The 18,614-nt window shown below is 39.6% G+C and overlaps 1 protein-coding gene across 1 annotated transcript in view; it reads right to left on the minus strand.

Annotated features, from left to right (window-relative positions):
• The window catches only part of MID1 (midline 1), a 240,413-nt gene that overhangs the window by 195,404 nt on the left and 26,395 nt on the right, over positions 1 to 18,614 (minus strand). The gene's annotated exons all lie outside the window — the stretch shown is intronic.

Below are 18,614 nucleotides of genomic sequence, written 5' to 3' on the forward strand. Positions count from 1 at the left end.
GCCCCCCAGAAAGTCTGATTTAATTGACCTGGGCTGGGCCTTGGAGCAGAGAGTTTTTAAAAGCTACCTTAGGGAATTTTGATGAGTAGTCAAGGTTGAGAACCACAGGTCTAGATCAGTGGTTCTCAAATTGGACTGGGCATCAGAACCCCCTAGAGGGCTTGTTAAAACACAGGTTGCAGGGCCCCACCCCAGAGTTTCTGATTCAGCAGTCTGGGGTGGGGCCTAGAAATTTGCATTTCTGACAAGTTCCCAGGTAGGGCCGATGCTGTTGGTTTTGGAAATGCTTCTCTATATCAGAGGTTGGCAAACTCAGGTACTCCAGCCCAAGCCTGCCCACCACCTGTTTTTGTATGGTCCACGAGTTAAGAATTTTTTTTTAACATTTTCAAATAGTTGAAAGAATCAAAGAATTATATTTCATGACATATGAAAAGTATGTGAAATTAAAATTTCAGTGCCCATAGATAAAGTTTTATTGGAATGCAGCCACACCCATTCAGTCTACCATTAAACCAAGTGTGGGACCTCACGTAACTGCACAGGTTGTATGCCCAAGAAGCTGGCCCTGACTGACATTGACTAAGCTCCAAGCTTGATGTGTTTACCTCCTGAAGGGGATCAGAATATGCCAACCCCAAACATGCCTCTTTGGCATAATAATTATTTTGAGCTAAAGTCAAATGAAAATCAACAGCTGTCGGAAGAGTTCTCTGCCCTCCCTCTATCTGCCTAAAAGCAGAACATACATTTCCCTTTGAAGAAGGTGCCCCCTGTACCAGAGAGAGAAGAGTGACTTTTATCATTGAAGATGGGGAGTTGATACCAAGAAGAGTTTGTATAAATAGACCTTAGTCCTTATTGTTCATTAGTTCTTCTATATATTTCCTAGTCATTTTCCCATAATTTATTATCCCTTGAAGCCCAAACCCTCTTTCCTTTCTTAAAAGGGTATGTTAAAAGCCCCTGAGTCTAGCTGCTTCTTTGTGTTTTGCTCGTTTTGTGTGAACTCTTGTGTATGTACTTTTTTTTTCTTTTTTTGAGACAAGCTCTCTCTCTGTTGCCCAGGCTAGAGTGCAGTGACGTGATTATGGCTCACTGCAGCCTCAATCAAACTCCCAGGCGCAAGCAATCCTCCTACCTCAGCCTCCAGAGTAGCTGAGACTACAGGTGCACACCACCATGACTGGCTCATTTTTAAATTTTTTTTGTAGAGGCGGGGTCTCCCTATGCTGCTCAGGCTGGTCTCAAACTCCTGGGCTCAGGCGATCCTCCCGCCTTGGCCTCCCAAAGTGCTGGAATTATAGGCTGGAGCTTCCAAACACAGCCTTGTGCATGTAAATATTGATTAAAATTGTGTACCTTTTCTCCTGTTAATCTATCTTTTGTTAGTTTAGTTTGCAGGCCCCCAGGGACTGAACAGAAGAAGGTAGATGAAAAGATTTCCTCCCCAATACTCCTTGCCTAAGAAATGTGAGACATTGTTATTTGCAGGCTCTTCACCTGACTGTTAGTCATCCCCCATTTCCCCCTCCCCCACAGCCCACATCACATGACATAACTGCACGAAAGGCCACTCCATTAGACAGAGAGAGAGTCTCTTGGAAACAGATGACTTAAGTCAGATGACCTCACAATAGAAGGATTGTGGGTTATTACAAGACCCTGTGCCCTTTCTGGTAACAAATATCCATGAAAGGACCATCAAAGATGCATATAGAGCAAAAATTGCAGAATAATACCTACTGTGTATGCTAAATGAAAACTCTAAGAAAAAAAATGATAGGCACGCCGTGGGCAGGAAGAACAGGATGGTCGATATTTGTTTCTAAATATCTGAAACCCAAAGTTATTCCATGGTATTTTAATAAAAGTCCCATATGTAAGAATCTTTTGGTAATAAGAAAGATATGAAAACATATTTTACTGGAAATAAGCATATAAGTTGTAAAGTTTTTTAAAAGCCCCTTCTCCTGAATCATGCCTCTAGTTAAATTTAAATCCAAGTAATATCATCCAGTTAACTAATATGGTTTTATCTCTGATTCTCTGGAAAGATGTGTATCCTTCCCGGTAACTATTCCCTTAACAAAGAGGTTGCTATGGATACATTTTTTTTTTTAATTGAGTGCTGGCATTTTAAAGCCTATGCAATTTAGTGCACTATATCTGGCCAGAGGGTTATACTAATTTAAGTGCCTGTCTTTAATGCTAGCAATTTTTATCTTAATACAGTTGCTTCATGCATTTGACGTGCCGTGTTCAAGAGTGTAAGAGATGGCGTGGGTGTTCTTTAAGGAAAAGCAAGTAAGACGAATATCGTACAACCCACCTAACTGCAATTGAATCAGTGGATGCTTCACTCGCCTGGAATTCGTCTGTTCTTGGTGTGTTTAATAATGAGTCATGCGATACATCTGCAAGGCAATGGGGCCACCTCCCAGGGCCCGGGGCCACGTTATGATTTTCTGCGCCTGAGTCCCCCGTCTTTGTTCAGACAGGTTGCTAATGCATCCCGCGAAGCTGACCTAATGCTACTTCAGTGGGTCTATTTTTCTCCTGTGGCTCAGCTTGAATGTGATATTCAGGAAGTCGACTGTCAGGCATGCAAATTGAGAGAAAAATATGCCACATTAAATCATGATGGTTTAATAAGGTATTACTCATGGGCAAATGGCTTCTGGTACTCTCCTTACTAGGGGCAAGTTGAAAAGCATAACCTGCCCCAGAGAAGAGATCTAGCAATTTCATTGTCATTCTATCTTTGTCAAGGCATTTGGTGAAATATGCTCCAATTGACATACTATAGCTGCCAGTATTCTACCTGAAAATATAAACCAACATGTATCCTACTTTAGTCCCCAATATTAAGAATCTTTACCGTTATGATTACACTTGAGGTGAAATACCAAACATTTCAAATGCTTCTAATGACAGTTCCACTCTATGAATATGATACCAAACACTTAGGAATGTTTCATGGTATCTCAAGAATTTCTTTTCAGAGCAAAAAGAAATCTTTACATTTCCATCTTTTACTGCAAATAGAAATTAATAAAATAAGTATTCATTTTCCTTGCAACTCGATTGATTTTTCTGTAATCTGTAGAAAATAAAGCATGTTTTCTACATGCCTTCTATAAGAATGCATACATTTAAATTATACCTTTTCCAATCAGACATGGAATTTTACTAAGAACAAAAAAGAGTAAGTCTAGAATGAAAGAATTGTCATGCTAAAATTCTCCAGGTCATTTACACATTGATTACTTTGTCTGCTGCAAAACCATTAATTTAGTATTTGCCATGGCTTTAGAACTTAAGTTCTTTACATAGTAACTTACTTTCATAAATATGGAAGTATAATAATTAGGGTGGTGTATGTAACAATAACATAAAAACACTTATTTTTGATGGCAGGTCATTGTCTGTCACAGTCATGTCTTCACTCATGAAGATTGAAAGCAATGTCACATGAAGAAACTGGTTTCATTCTTCAGTTAACAATTTAAATCAGTGCTTAGTTGTCCCAGACTACAAAATATATTAGAGGCAACAAAACCATTTTTAATCCTTCTTACCTAACTATAGATACTCCATTTAATTTTGGATTTGCTTTGTTAGATAAAGACTTAAAGGAGAAAGGCAAAGATTTAAAAACATAAAACAGAGGGAACAGCATGAAAGCAACTATAAAATGCTGGCAAAATGTGGAAGAATAGAAACCATGTGGAAGTAAGTATTGTAGAATAAAGATTTAAAACCCTTCAGAAATGTTCTTTGAAAATCCAGCAACACAGAGGGGAAAAATGAAGAAAAATTAGCCAGTGCCAGTAAGAAAGCACTTTCTCTTTCCACCCTGACCAATTTTCTTTTATTTAAAAGAAACAGAACAAGATTAAGAGTTTAAAAATAGAGGGGAGGGCAAAACAGTAATCTGCAGTTTTTTTCTTCTTTCAGCGGTTCCTCTTTAACTATAATTAATCATCTTCTCCAAACAGCAGACCACCAGGGAACTGCATTGAGGAAGGAAAACTCAAAGCAATGGAAACAAAATCAGTCCTTACAGGTTTCACCATTGGGATTTGGACCCGGAGTGAAAAGAGGATAATGGTCTCAGAGCAGCCTCTGGTGGCTGAATGTCAAAAGCTCAAGAAGTCAGAGGCCACCTTACTGGTGTTCTCTTGACCTCCACTCTCCACGGTCTTAAGATTTTGTGCAAAGGAAGTTACTATTTAAACGACTTCAAGGCACTAGTTCAGAATTGATTAGGTTGGAATTGAAGTGAATTCATCAGTTTCAAGGGCAATCACAGATGGACTGTGGATTTGATGCTGACAAACTGGGCCATTCCAACAATGGGGATATATATATATATATACACATATATATATGTGTATATATATATATATACCAGTGGTGACTGACACCTGAAATTATAATTTTTAAGCAATCTGAATATTTTGATTCTTAAAATGCTGTGTGTGTGTGTACGTGTGCACAGAGATCTGTCCATTAGAAGCATTTGGGCTGCATTTTCTTGTCACAGCTTTCCCAGCTGTACAACATCTGTTTAGGACAGAGGCCTATAAATTCCATCTGGTATGTTCCCCATTGAGCCATCTCATCTGGGAAGTTTCCAAGGGGCCCTTTTCAAAATCTTGAGTCTTATAATCTAACCTGTATCAAACATCATGTCCAAAAGAGTGCTGCAATCTTCAGCTCCCTTTTTATGAGCATATCACATTTACATATCAGGTTAGAATGTTTTGTTCAAAAACAGATATTCTGTGTTCACCAAAAAAAAAACTTGAAGGTTTCAAACACAGTGAGGGTAAGTTTGTGAATACTCAAACACATATTTTAAATTGGTTTCAATAGGAGTCTGCTTTATTTATTTATTTATTTTTAGTAATTAACCAGCAGTTCTCTGGGCCTGCCAGAAGCGATGGAATTTTGTTAGGACCACATGGACCCTACAAAAGATCTATGGTATCAGGAGTTCAAGACCAGCCTGACCAACATGGTGAAACTCCATCTCTACTAAAAATACAAAAATTAGCCAGGCATGGTGGCGCATGCCTGTAATCCCAGCTACTCAGGAGGCTGAGGCAGGAGAATCACTTGAACCTGGGAGGCGGAGGTTGCAGTGAGCCGAGATTGCACCACTGTACTCCAGCCTGGGTGACAGAGCAAGACTCTATCTAAAAAAAAAAAAGAAAGAAAGAAAGACCTATGGTAACTTGTGTGTACAATGTTGAATTTATAGAGCCCACTTCTTATTCACAAGGAAGTATCCTGGTTCAACCAAATGTCAACATTAGAATGATCTGGGCTCCTAATTAATGCCTGAAAAAGAGACAGCAGCTATTTAGAAGTACAGGGAATTAATAGTAACGTACAAATGAACTTCTTAGTCTGGACAAATGTGCCATCATTAGGAAAAATGTTCACAACAGGGGAGGCTGGGGGAAAGGCATGCAGGAACTCTCTGTACTACCTTTGCAACTTTCTTTAAATCTTAAAATGTTCCAAAATCAAGAGTTTCTTTTTTTAAAAAAAAAGTACAGAGAGTAATATCAGCAAATACACTCGGGAAGTGGGAAAAGATGGACAAAGTTATCTGGCAGAAGAAAAGTTTAATAACAGTAGGATATTGGCCTTGTCATCCAAGATGGCCAAATAGGAACAGCTCCAGTCTGCAGCTCCCAGCATATTCCAACTGAGGTACCAGGTTCATCTCACTGGGGCTTGTCAGACAGTGGGTGCAGCCCATGGGGCAGGGTGGGGCATCGCCTCACCCGGGAAGCACAAGGGGTTGGGGAATTCCCTTTCCTAGCAAAGGGACGCCGTGACAGACAGCAACTGGAAAATTGGGACACTCCCACCCTAATACTGTGCTTTTCCAATGGCCTTAGCAAACGGCACACCAGGAGATTATATCCTGCGCCTGGCTCGGAGGGTCCCACACCCACAGAGCCTGGCTCACTGCTAGCACAGCAATCTGAGATCGAACTGCAAGGTGGCAGCAAGGTGGGGGGAGGGGCGTCCGCCATTGCTGAGGCTTGAGAAGGTAAACAAAGCTGCCAGGAAGCTCAAACTGGGTGGAGCCCACTGCAGCTCAAGGAGGCCTGCCTGCCTCTGTAGACTCCACCTCTGGGGGCAGGGCATAGCTGAACAAAAGGCAGCAGAAACTTCTGCAGACTTAAATGTCCCTGTCTGACAGCTTTGAAGAGAGTAGTGCTTCTCCAAGCATGAAGTTTGAGATCTGAGAACAGACAGACTGCCTCCTCAAGTGGGTCCCTGACCCCCAAGTAGCCTAACTGGGAGACACCTCCCAGTAGGGGCCAACTGACACCTCATACAGCTGGGTGCCTCTCTGAGACAAAGCTTCCAGAGGAAGGATCAGATAGCAACATTTGCCATTCTGCAATATTTGCTGTTCTGCAGCCTCTGCTGGTGATACCCAGGCAAACAGGGTATGGAGTGGACCTCCAGCAAACTCCAGCAGACCTGCAGCTGAGGGTCATGACTGTTAGAAGGAAAACTAACAAACAGAAAGGACATCCACACCAAAACCCCATCTATACATCACCATCATCAAAGACCAAAGGTAGATAAAACCACAAAGATGGGGAGAAACCAGAGAAGAAAAGCTGAAAATTCTAAAAATCAGCATGCACCTTCTCCTCCAAAGGAACACAGCTCCTCACCAGCAACGGAACAAAGCTAGACAGAGAATGACTTTGACGAGTTGAGAGAAGAAGGCTTCAGACGATCAGTAATAATAAACTTCTCCGAGCTAAAGGAGGATGTTCGAACCCATCGCAAAGAAGCTAAAAACCTTGCAAAAAGATGAGACGAATGGCTAACTAGAATAAACAGTGTAGAGAAGTCCTTAAATGACCTGATTGAGCTGAAAACCATGGCACGAGAACTACGTGATGCATGCACAAGCTTCAGTAGCCGATTTGATCAAGTGGAAGAAAAAGTATCAGTGATTGAAGATCAAATGAATGAAATGAAGTGATAAGAGAACTTTAGAGAAAAAAGAGTAAAAAGAAACGAACAAAGCCTCCAAGAATTATGGCATTATGTGAAAAGACGAAATCTACGTCTGATTGGTGTACCTGAAAGTGACGGGGAGAATGGAACCAAGTTGGAAAACACTCTTCAGGATATTACCCAGAAGAACTTCCCCAACATAGTGAGGCAGGCCAACATTCAAATTCAGGAAATACAGAGAATGCCACAAAGATACTCCTTGAGAAGAGCAATTTCAAGACACATAATTGTCAGATTCACCAAGGTCGAAATGAAGGAAAAAATGTTAAGGGCAGCCAGAGAGAAAGGTCGGGTTACCTCCAAAGGGAAGCCCATCAGACTAACAGCGGATCTCTCAGCAGAAACTCTACAAGCCAGAAGAGAGTGGGGGCCAATATTCAACATTCTTAAAGAAAAGAATTTTCAACCCAGAATTTCATATCCAGCCAAACTAAGCTTCATAAGTGAAGGAGAAATAAAATACTTTACAGACAAACAAATGCGGAGAGATTTTGTCATCACCAGGCCTGCCCTAAAAGAGCTCCTGAAGGAAGCACTAAACATGGAAAGGAACAACTGGTACCAGCCACTGCAAAAACATGCCAAATTGTAATGACCATCAATGCTAGGAAGAAACTGCATCAACTAACGAGCAAAATAACCAGCTAATATCATTATGACAGGATCAAATTCACACATAACAATATTAACCTTAAATGTAAATGGGCTAAATGCTCCAATTAAAAGACACAGACTGGCAAATTGGATAAAGAGTCAAGACGCATCAGTGTGCTGTATTCAGGAGACCCATCTCACATGCAGAGACACACATAGGCTCAAAATAAAGGGATGGAAGAAGATCTACCAAGCAAATGGAAATAAAAAAAAAAAAAGCAGGGAATGCAATCCTAGTCCCTGATAAAACAGACTTTAAACCAACAAAGATCAAAAGAGACAAAGAAGGCCATTACAGAATGGTAAAGGGATCAATTCGACAAGCAGAGCTAACTATCCTAAATATATATGCACCCAATACAGGAGCACCCAGATTCATAAAGCAAGTCCTTAGAGACCTACAAAGAGACTTAGACTCCCACACAATAATAATGGGAGACTTGAACACCCCCCTGCCAACATTAGACAGATCAACGAGACAGAAAGTTACCAAGGATATCCAGGAATTGAACTCAGCTCTGCACCAAGCAGACCTAATAGACATCTACAGAACTCTGCACCCCAAATCAACAGAATATACATTCTTCTCAGCACCACACCACACTCATTCCAAAATTGACCACATAGTTGGAAGTAAAGCACTCCTCAGCAAATGTAAAAAACAGAAATTATAACAAACTGTCTCTCAGACCACGGTGCAATCAAACTAGAACTCAGGATGAACAAACTCACTCAAAACCACTCAACTGCATGGAAACTGAACAACCTGCTCCTGAATGACTACTGGGTACATAACAAAATGAAGGCAGACATAAAGATGTTCTTTGAAACCAATGAGAACAAAGACAAAACATACCAGAATCTCTGGGACACATTTAAGCAGTGTGTAGAGGGAAATTTATAGCACTAAATGCCCACAAGAGAAAGCAGGAAAGATCTAAAATTGACACCCCAACATCACAATTAAAAGAACTAGAGAAGCAAGAGCAAACACATTCAAAAGCTAGCAGAAGGCAAGAAATAACTAAGATCAGAGCAGAAATGAAGGAGATAGAGACACAAAAAAACTCTTCAAAAAATCAATGAATCCAGGAGCTGTTTTTTTGAAAAGATCAACAAAATTAATAGATTGCTAGCAAGATTAATAAAGAAGAAAAGAGAGAAGAATCAAATAGACACAATAAAAAATGATAAAGGGGATATCACTACCGAACCCACAGAAATACACACTACCATCAGAGAATACTATAAACACCTCTAAACAAATAAACTAGAAAATCTAGAAGAAATGGATAAATTCCAGGACACACATATCCTCCCAAGACTAAACCAGGAAGAAGTTGAATCCCTGAATAGACCAATGACAGGTTCTGAAATTGAGGCAATAAATAGCCTACCAACCAAAAAAGGCCAGGACCATACAGATTCACAGCCAAATTCTACCAGAGGTACAAAGAGGAGATAGTACCATTCCTTCTGAAACTATTCCAATCAATAGAAAAAGAGGGAATCCTCCCTAGTTCATTTTATGAGGCCAACATCATCCTGATACAAAAGCCTGGCAGAGACACAACAAAAAAAGAGAATTTTAGACCAATATCCCTGATGAACATCGATGCAAAAATCCTCAATAAAATACTGGCAAACCAAATCCAGCAGCAAATCAAAAAGTTTATCCACCACGATCAAGTTGGCTTCGTCCCTGGGATGCAAGGCTGGTTCAACATACACAAATCAGTAAATGTAATCCATCATATAAAGAGAAACAAAGACAAAAACCACATGATTATCTCAATAGATGCAGAAAAGGCCTTTGACAAAATTCAACAACCCTTCATGCTAAAAACTCTCAATAAATTAGGTATTGATAGAATGTATCTCAAAATAATAAGAGCTATTTATGACAAACTCAAGGCCAATACCATACTGAATAGGCAAAAGCTGGAAGCGTTCCCTTTGAAAACTGGCACAAGACAGGGATGCCCTCTCTCACCACTCTTATTTAACACAGTGTTGGAAGTTCTGGCCAGGGCAATCAGGCAAGAGAAAGAAATAAAGCGTATTCAATTATGAAAAGAGGAAGTCAAATTGTCCCTGTTTGCAGATGACATGATTGTATATTTAGAAAACCCCATCATCTCAGCCCAAAATCTCCTTAAGCTGATAAGCAACTTCAGCAAAGTCTCAGTATACAAAATCAATGTGCAAAAATCACAAGCATTCCTATACAGCAATAACAGACAGAGAGCCAAATCATGAGTGAACTCCCATTCACAATTGCGTCAAGGAGAATAAAATACCTAGGAATCCAACTTACAAGGGATGTGAAGGACCTCTTCAAGGAGAACTACAAACCACTGCTCAATGAAATAAAAGAGGACACAAACAAATGGAAGAACATTCCATGCTCATGGATAGGAAGAATCAATATTGTGAAAATGGCCGTACTACCCAAGGTAATTTATAGATTCAATGCCATCCCCATCAAGCTACCAATGACTTTCTTCATAGAATTGGAAAAAACTACTTTAAAGATCGTATGGAACCAAAAATGAGCCCACATTGCTAAGACAATTCTAAGCCAACAGAACAAAGCTGGAGGCATCACGCTACCTGACTTCAAACTATACTACAAGGCTACAGTAACCAAAACAGCATGGTACTGGTACCAAAACAGAGATATAGACCAATGGAACAGGACAGAGCCCTTGGAAATAATACTACACATCTACAACCATCTGATCTTTGACAAACCTGACAAAAACAAGAAATGGGGAAAGGATTCCCTATTTAATAAATGGTGTTGGGAAAGCTGGCTAGCCATATGTAGAAAGCTGAAACTGGATCCCTTCCTTACACCTTATACAAAAATTAATTCAAGATGGATTAAAGACTTAAATGTAAGACCTAAAACCATAAAAACCCTAGAAGAAAACCCAGGCAATACCATTCAGGACATAGGCATGGGCAGGGACTTCATGACTAAAACACCAAAAGCAATGGCAACAAAAGCCAAAATTGAAAAATGGGATCTAATTAAACTAAAGAGCTTCTGCACAGCAAAAGAAACTACCATCAGAGTGAACAGACAACCTACAGAATGGGAGAAAATGTTTACAATCTACCCATCTGACAAAGGGCTAATATCCAGAATCTACAAAGAACTTAAACAAATTTACAAGAAAAAATCAAACAACCCCATCAAAAAGTGGGCAAAGGATATGAACAGACACTTCTCAAAAGAAGACATTTATGCAGCCAAAAGACACATGAAAAAAGGCTCATCATCACTGGCCATCAGAGAAATGCAAATCAAAACCACAATGAGATACCATCTCACACCAGTTAGAATGGCCATCATTAAGAAGTCAGGAAACAACAGGTGCTGGAGAGGATGTGGAGAAATAGGAACACTTTTACACTGTTGGTGGAACTGTAAACTAGTTCAACCATTGTGGAAGTCAGTGTGGCGATTCCTCAGGGATCTAGAAGTAGAAATACCATTTGACCCAGCCATCCCATTACTGGGTATATACCCAAAGGACTATAAATCATGCTGCTATAAAGACACATGCACACGTATGTTTACTGCGGCACTATTCACAGTAACAAAGACTTGGAACCAACCCAAATGTCCAACAACGATAGACTGGATTAAGAAAATGTGGCACATATACACCATAGAATACTATGCAGCCATAAAAAATGATGAGTTCATGTCCTTTGTAGGGACAAGGATGAAGCTAGAAACCATCATTCTGAGCAAACTATCACAAGGACAGAAAACCAAACACCTCATGTTCTCACTTATAAGTGGGAATTGAACAATGAGAACACTTGGACACAGGGTGGGGAACATCACACACCGGGGCCTGTTGTGGGGTTGGGGGAGGGAGGAGGGATAGCATTAGGAGATATACCTAATGTAAATAATGAGTTAATGGGTGCAGCACACCAACCTGGCACATGTATACATATGTAACAAACCTGCACGTTGTGCACATGTACCCTAGAACTTAAAGTATAATAATAATAATAATAAAGTAGGTTATTAATCACTGTTGTTTGTTACGTACCAGGCACTTAACTACGCACCTTAACTACAGAAACTAAATTAAATGGTGCCCTTTAAATGCATTGATAAAGGAATATTATTACCTGCTCTCATTAAAAAAAAAAACCAATTCATAAGAAAAAAAAATCCAGAAGTGTGGTGCTTAAATTTCAGTAGGAGACCTTCGTTCCTCCTTCCTCTCAGCCATCTCCCTATTTTATCCATCCCTAGGATCTTCGGCCCCTCCAAACCCTATCTTTATTGGTTCCCACCATGACATTTCTTTTTCATTAGTCATATGTTTGAGTATCAGAATAATTATTCCGATACTCAAATATTTGAATTTTGAGATCATTACAAATATTATTTTTTCATATGAAAAAGCAAGGGACAGTTGATGTGCTGATGGCAACACAAGAATCCTAGTTAGAACAGACCTCAGTCTGGCCATGAAGTTCCATTGTGAATTCTCTGGACTTGATCAGTTCTTTAGCACTTTTCAAGCAACCTAATTAGTATCTCAGCTATTCTTAGCTCCAGAACAGGGTCCAAAGTTCCCATGATGACAGTCATGTGGCAAAATTTCCAAGTGTGACACAAAAACGTTACTCCTTTTCAAACTCAGAAAGTGTAAGAAGCACAGATTACAAGCAGAAAGAGTACGTATCCAAAGCCCAGTTTCGTTTTAAACCTCTCTTGTCTTCTTTTTAATTGCACTGGGACTTTTACTGATCCTGTTCTTTCTTGCATTTGCTGCTTTGTCATTGCCATGATTGAAGTCAGACATCTTTTGAACTTCTTCCTAAATGTTGTGGGTGCAACAGCATGGCACTTTGTTCTCAAGCTTTTCTACCATAGTGGTAGTACAGTAAGTTGAGCTGAGGCAGAGCAACGTGGCTGAAAGTTCAAGTGAACAGGGGGTCAGGAGGGCTCTCTTCAATTTTCTCTGTCATCAGCATCCTTTGTGTCCTGGGGCAACCTATGTAACTTCTCAGGGTCTCCAAGTCCTGAGGCAGGTAGTGTTAAAAGAAAAACTTTAGCAGAGCTGAATTAAATTTAAGAGTTTAATGGAGCAAAGGATGATTCTCAAATCAGGTAGCCTCCTGATGCTCAGAGACTCCAGTGCAGCCACATGGTAGAAGATTTATGGACAGAAAAAGGAAAGTGATGTATAGAAAACGGAAATGACGTACAGAAACAGCTGAATTGGTTACAGCTCAGTGTTTGTCTTATTTGAACATAGTTTGAACAGTTGGTCACCTTTGATTGGCCAAAACTTAGTGATTGGCACAAGAGTAGACTACAGTCTCTTTACAACTCCTTTTAGGTATTGTTCATGATATACAGAGAAACCTTTAGGTTGAGCTTAAAATATGTAAGAAGGCAGCTTTAGGCTAAACTTGATTTAACAGTAGTGAGGAGCTGGGCTTTGTGCAGATAAACCACTAGGGTTTACTAAGCACCCTATTGGACACCTCTTAAGTACCACATCAAGGCTTCTAGTTGCCACTTCTTCCTCCAGCCACTGCTGTGGTGACAGTTTCTATGTTGGCTTTAACCAGTTTCCATTGGGTGCAGTCTGACAGTGTCTTTCCCCTGGTTGTACCAAGGACCTCTTGATTCCTACCTTGAGGCTTTTCTGACAGGGCAAAGGAAACCCATCCCTCAGCTCTCCTGGATTGGCAACCCAGATGTACAGGGAGTTGACTTTCATGGGGCCACCCAAGATGGATGGGCCACAGGAGCCTCTTTTCCCTCAGAACGGGGGAGTTCTGAGACAGATTTGATAAGCTCCTCAGAACACTCCCTGGGATGAACCTCAGTTGTCCATAGGAGAAGCCAAGTTGGTAATGCCCTTGTCTGGGTTTTACAGCTGTGTTTTACTCTCCTCACCACCACGCCCTGAACCACACTGCCGCTCCCTGAGACCACCTTCCATACAAACTTCCTCTAAGGAAGCCTTGCTTCAAGATCTGCTGTGGGCAGACACAGGCTAAGACAAGCACCTACTCCATATCAGACATCTTCATCCTTTCCCGCTTTAAATGTTGATGGGAGTGCAATTGCTTGCTGGCAGAGTTCAGTTCTGCCCAGTGGTCCTTGTAATAAGAACAGACTGGGAAGAAGCTGAGTGGCCAGGATAACTGAAAATTACTTCCAGCTTTTTGCCTGACTTCAAGAGGCCACCGGGTATAAGACTCTGTTATAGTCCCAGGGTATATTTGGCTATATCACACAGCAACCTAATATAAGTGGAAAGGAGGTATAACAGAGAGTAATTTAAACAGAAATAGGCTAATGAGAAAGGCCCCAAAACTGTTCTTCTCTCTTTCCACCCCCTGATGTTAAGAAAAACCATAGGGGAAGGAAATTTTCGGCTCCATTTCTGCTCAATACGGAAGTTTTAATGTTCTGGAGAAAAATGTCTGAGAAGCACATTTTTGCATGTTGCCCCAAATGAGGGAAGTGTGCCATTTCTCCCTTTAGAACACAGCCAAGGGACATTAATAATGGTTAGGGGGAAAAAGAGTATTCTTCGTCAATTAGGTTTGGAAAATAAGTGAAGTGATCTCTTTTATAAAATAAATGGCAAATTTTCTCTGAGCCTTGAAAATATTAACATATATTGTGATTCTTTGAGAGGGAGGCTGAGAAAACAGCATTTACCTAATTTATTTTTCGACCTAACCATTTTTCGACAGGCCATTTTGCAGAAAAAGAAGGTGTGAAACAGGAATTTTTCTAATTATATCAGAGAAATGAAAAGAAGGCTGTCTTTTTTTGCTTGATTTGAACAATATCTTAATTGGAGGATGTAATAGGTAAACACTCAAGGCTACTTCTCTCACTATGATCCTGATATAGTACTTGTGCATAAGATATACAAATGACCAAATCTTTGTATGGTGAATTAGGGTATATATGGCATTGCTCCATCTCACCCACACCTCTCAAGCTACACAACCATCCAGGAGGTAGGTGTAACAGGAACCTTTACTCTTTGATAGAGAAAACAGTTCAGTGTTCACCTATATTTAAGTGATAGAGGAGGCAGAGCCAGGAAATCAGATCTATGTCTTCCAGCTCCCGATCCAGCATTGTTACCACCACCACATCTATATTTTGACATTTTTTTTAGTTTGTTTATTTAGCATCCCATTCTATAGAAGGGGCATTGCTTTTTATTTCTAGTTGTGATTTGATCTTTCCCCAATACTACTCCCACAAAATGAAATATATGAGGTTGAGAAGGGTCAACATCACTGCTGGAAAACTTATTAAGAGTATTGTGTGCCTTTCAACTGTAACTTCAAATGGAGAATTAGACTCTAGAAGGGTTGATATTAAAGGGTGCTAAAAATTAAAAATAAAAAACCCTGAAAAAATAACATGACATTTTGAAAATGGAAGAATAAAAGGCATATTCTGCTCACAGTGCCACAAATAAGTAAGTTATCTATTTGGGGGTTAGTAGTGGGCTTGAGATGTACCTGATTCCACGTGTCCCTAGCATGTAGTGAGCCCACTCAGAACAATACCAGCCCTTTGTGTGGGAAAGCATGGAAAATGCAGTCATCGCCATTCAAGTGTGGTTTAGGGTGAAATCTCTGAGTGTCAGAATAATCATATACATAGGTAAAAGAAGAGCAGAACTACCACAAATTACCCAGAATAAGAATTTTTCATTTCTCAATTTAGGCATTTCCTCCAGGTATCAAAATTAAATTTTGCTTTCATCTTATACACATCACTGTATGACTACCATCCTTATGAAAAAGGAATACACAAAATTCCTCAATAATCTCCAGCCACAGGCTCCAACTGTTCCAGTTCTGACTTTTTAAAACCATCACCTCTGGCAGAAAAATATGAGATTCCACTGCCATAAATCCAGTTTTCACAGATTTCATATATGTACACATGAACACCAGCAGTAAGAAAGATTTCCATGAAGCTTTCCTCTATTTGTATGTTTTAGTATGTATTTTCGTAGCTATGGTGTTGTTACAATGTCCCAGTGACTGTGAACTTGGATAAGTCTTGCTGAGGATGGCAGGGTGGAAAACAGAGACACACCAGGATTCTTGATGATGTTATTATGCCAAAGAAGTAATCAACCGTAGAACTGTGTTGGAATTTGTGTGTCTCTCTTTGTGTGCGTGTGTGTGTGTGTGTGTGTGTGTTTTAAGGAAATCTGTGTTGTTAAAGCCACTATAATCAATTAACTAAAACATGCAATCCAAAACTCTGCATTATGATACTTTGAAATGTTTTTTAATGCATTCACAGGCCAAACAATATTGTGAGAAAGCAAATTTATTTCAGACCAATAAAAGAATAAGATGAGTGATGCCAGGAGAGGAAAACTCCTTAACATATATAATCTTCCATTTCTTCATTTGCTAAATAGAATCTAAGATATATCTACCTCATTGAGATCGTAAGTCCATAGTAAGGATTCATTATTTGACTATTTTATTTTGCATTAGAAAGTGTGGCAGAGACAATGTTATATGTCCAGCAACTCCTGTTACATTTTGTTTTTCTTCCTGGGCACAAGGGAAGACCATTATTTCCCAGCTTCCCATGTTGTTACGCTGTGATCATGTGACTGAGATCTGAGCTGTGGGAAAAAGTGATGAAAGCCACATGTGGCCTGGTTTTTATTACTGTTGCACATGATCCTCTGCCTTCTTTCCTGGTGTCATGTTACTATTACATTTGAATATGAAGGTCTGACCACTACAAGCAGGAGATCAAGCCTTCATATTGGCCACTAGATAGACATTGCGTAGTTTTATTTTATTAAAATATTGAAGATTTCCTTAAGTTCACAACTTTGTTCATGCTTTTTCACACATGCTTCTTGCTTTCCCTTTAAAAAGGAAATATAAATTAATAATTAGGAAAGCTAGCTCAAAACCTATATTAAAATAAGTATGGGGAAATGGCTTTAAAATATCAGATAAAGTTTACAAAAATCCATGGGCAAATTTTCTCCATAGAAGCAAAGCAGCTACTCCTAGCAGTACAAATGAGGCCCCTCTAAGTAGGTGCATGTAAGTGGGTATTATACATGCCTAAACATCTACTAAAGAGAAACCCATTAAGAAAATGATGTCTGGAGGCACCTACATTTTTTTTCCCTTTTTCAAGTACAGCCTAGACATCTTATCTTCTCCTGCAGCTTTTAACACAATCTCTGCATTTCCATTCCATCTGGCAGGGCTGGTTGAAGGGAAGATGTGAGAAAATGCTGAAGGAGAAATCTACCTCTCCTTCTAGTTGGATCACATTACAACATGTGAGCAAGTAAAATGTGTGCGCCCAATAACGTCAGCATGGTTTTCGTTTTGTGAATCATATTATGTTTATAGCAACCTCTTCTTTTTGTAAGCAGGCACAATAACAGAATTGCAATTTGTATCCATCTAAGTAAGAAAATAAGCAATGAAAATCATTTCTATAAAAGAAACCTAGAAGATAAAGAAGTCTCTAGCATTTTTCAAAGGACCCTAGCTACCATTATAATTTTTAATGTGAACCGTGCAATGTGGAATACTGTTGATTTGGCATGGGGAATGATCTTCAAACTTCAGTTTGTTGAAAAATAATGTATGTACTCATTTGAATTCTGATCTTATATTTCACTTAAAACAGTGCTCACATATGAATTTATTGATTTTGGCATAGCTTAAGTTTGAAAATATTAATTTTTGAACACTTAACGTGTCAATCTGACTGTAATATTTAAAAGAAAAAGTCTTGTTCAGTAATAGTATGTACTTTATAACTTTAAAAAATATATGAAAAAAAACTGATAGGTTGTAGATAAGAACACAGAAACTGTATTCATATTTAAGATAAGATTATGAAAACAAAAGAGTTCAAAGAAAATTCACAGGAGACATATAACTCCTATCACTTGGGAATAAAAAGCCATATCTCTCTGTTGATAACGGAACCTTAGTGGAAAGTTTTGAAAAGTACTGTTCGAATTATTTGGTCAGGTCACTTATCTCTAGCTTGACTTTAACCTTGGAGCACAAGGAACTTCCCCAAAATATGGCTCCCTGGTATAATGAGTATTTCGAAGTAAAGGCCTTTAGAAATCAACAGATAAAAGAAGAGAGCTCCCCGCCATCTACATAAGGATTGGACAGACCCAGCAAGAAGAACAATTACTTCTCCCTCCCTGCAACTTGCCCCTCCCATCTCTGAATCCTCTATCTCTCCCAAAGCACAGGCTGAAGTTGTTCTCTAAAGTTCCAGCCTAAAGTCCGGACCTAACAAAGAAGAAAACAATTACCTCTGGTCCCTTCCCTGAGTTTTCATTATTGCAGGAAGGAAGGCTGAAGTCTATTAACAAACCTGGACAGATTTTGTCACAAACGATTGTCTGCTCTGCAGGCCCAACAAACTTTGTCCCAGACCATTGTATGTTCTTCAAGCCCACTGAATCTCCCTAAAAATAATTTACTAATCCCTAAAATCATCCACACTTCCCCATCTCCCGCCCTCCTAAGAAGCAGGGTGTATAAGCATCTGTACCCTGTTAGGATATTGGGCATTCAGTCTGTGATTGTCCCCCTGCCCACGGTAGTAATACATTTATATGGCTTTTCTCTTAATCTCCCTTTTTGTGAGTTGATTTTTCAACAAACTTTCCAAGGGCGAAGGGAAAGATTTCCCTTCGCCCCTACAACCTTGAGAGTTTCATGTCTAAATGGATGTTCTTCAACACATCCAGGGACAGAAAACTCATTCTCTCCCTTGCAATCCCCTTCTACAGCTGGACAGCTCTAAAAGTTAGTAGATGTGTTAGTCAGGGTAAGTAAAT

This window comes from Nomascus leucogenys, chromosome X, assembly GCF_006542625.1.
Source record: "Nomascus leucogenys isolate Asia chromosome X, Asia_NLE_v1, whole genome shotgun sequence".
NCBI classification, from domain to species: domain Eukaryota; kingdom Metazoa; phylum Chordata; class Mammalia; order Primates; family Hylobatidae; genus Nomascus; species Nomascus leucogenys.